Raw genomic sequence first — 1,746 nt, 5'->3', positions numbered from 1 at the left:
AGCTGATTGAGAGCTTCATTTTATTTTTGCATCAATGTTCTCTATTGCTCTTAATGTGAAAAAATGACAGATGTTGATACTATTGCTGTCAGTGTGTGAACATGTCTGCAAAGCTGAGAAGCTTTGCTAGAAAAACACATCCATGTATGCATGCACAAACATACATATGCACATCAGCATATGCAGCTTCACAGATGATACAAGCTTGAATGATTAACGTCCTTACAATATTTTGTTTAAGTGCCTAAAAATAGCTCTTCAGGCTTGGGCTTCGTTTCCGGCGACATGGCTAAATGCACCAAGTTGGTAGGGCTTGTTAGGAAATACAGGGCCTGCTATGGTGCCTCCCTCCAGAAAATGGTGAAGAAAATTGAAATCAACCAGCACACCAAGTACACTTGCTCCTTCTGTGGGAAGATGAAGATGAAAAGATGAGCTATTTGCATCTGGTACTGTAGTTCCTACATGAAAACAGTGGCCGATGGGGCCTGGACCTACAATATCACAGTCACAGTGAAGTCTGCCATCAGAAGACTGAAGGAACTGAAAGACTAGTAGAAGCCCTACCGTCTGAGACTCACCTAGCCTGCAATATATGGTTTACTCTACAGAACAACAACAACAAAATGTACCTAAAAATATTGCAAAATCAGTTGCTGTTTCCTGAACTATTTTTCCTCTGCCTTATGATGCTTGTTTTTAAAAGAAAGCAGTCTAAAATAAATGGCCTATTATATACCTACAGCAATTGATTGTTCTCATCAATTCCAAACAAATATTTTTAACCCTAAGATTAACTCCAGATACTGGCCATGGTAGATGTGTGGTGTGTGACTATGCTAACATGGGAACTAATGCCTATTTGTTACAGGCGAGGAACTAAGGACAGACCAGTTGAAATAATTCCACCAAAGTCCAGCTTGGCCAGCAAATGAATTCATTGGAGGTAGAGGAATATGCATGAGGAGTTACTTGCAGGAGCATATTCAGAAGCATTTCTCAAAGGCAATGTTCAGAAAATGTGTAGGTCTCCTTTCCTTATCAGTTTTAACGGATTATACAACCTTTAGGAGTATGTGTATGGTAGTGGTGGTGGAGGTATACTGATATTTCTTGTAAGCTTCAGGAACTTTCTGAGACTTGTAAGTTGTTTACTTCTTGAGCTTATTACGTTTTCTTTACTTCCTAAGTCTTTTAAAAATATTTTCAGTGTGAGTGTGTGCGTGTGTGTGTGTGTGTTACCCTCCACGTGTCTGGATGACGGCATAAGTCAGAAGCAGGAGTCAGATGTTTTGAGAACTGTACTTATAGGTAGTTGTGAGCTATCTGATTTGTGTGCTGGGAATTGAACTCAGGGCCTCTGGAAGAACGTCAGCTGTTTTTAACCACTGAACCATCTCTCAAGCCCTATTTCCTAAGTTTTAATGAATCTCTCTCCAGCATGGAACATTTTTGAATGACAGACAGCAAGGCACAACAACACATAAACTGAAGTTATTATTACAACATTATTATTGGAAGTGGAATTTCCAATCTTACAGGCTCTAGTAATGCTATAGTCTCATAAGTTAAACTCTTGTTATTATACTCCTGTTTTTTGCTGGAACCTTTGCCTATATCCCTCTGTCTTACTTTTATATTGCTGGAAGTAGACTCTATGAAGAAGAGAACTTTTAAAAGAAAAAAATTGATTTGAGGCTCATGGCTCCAGAAGATAGTAAATCCATCTCTACCACAGCAGGAAAC

The 1,746-nt window shown here is 39.1% G+C and overlaps 1 pseudogene; it reads left to right on the top strand.

Annotated features, from left to right (window-relative positions):
- Positions 1-285: 285 nt before the first annotated feature.
- Positions 286-555, top strand: LOC114618250 (annotated as a pseudogene).
- Positions 556-1,746: the final 1,191 nt, after the last annotated feature.

Source organism: Grammomys surdaster, unplaced genomic scaffold, assembly GCF_004785775.1.
Source record: "Grammomys surdaster isolate TR1022 unplaced genomic scaffold, NIH_TR_1.0 140, whole genome shotgun sequence".
NCBI lineage: Eukaryota > Metazoa > Chordata > Mammalia > Rodentia > Muridae > Grammomys > Grammomys surdaster.
Note: the sequence above shows the minus strand (reverse complement) of the source record. Positions and strands in the feature narration are given on the sequence as shown.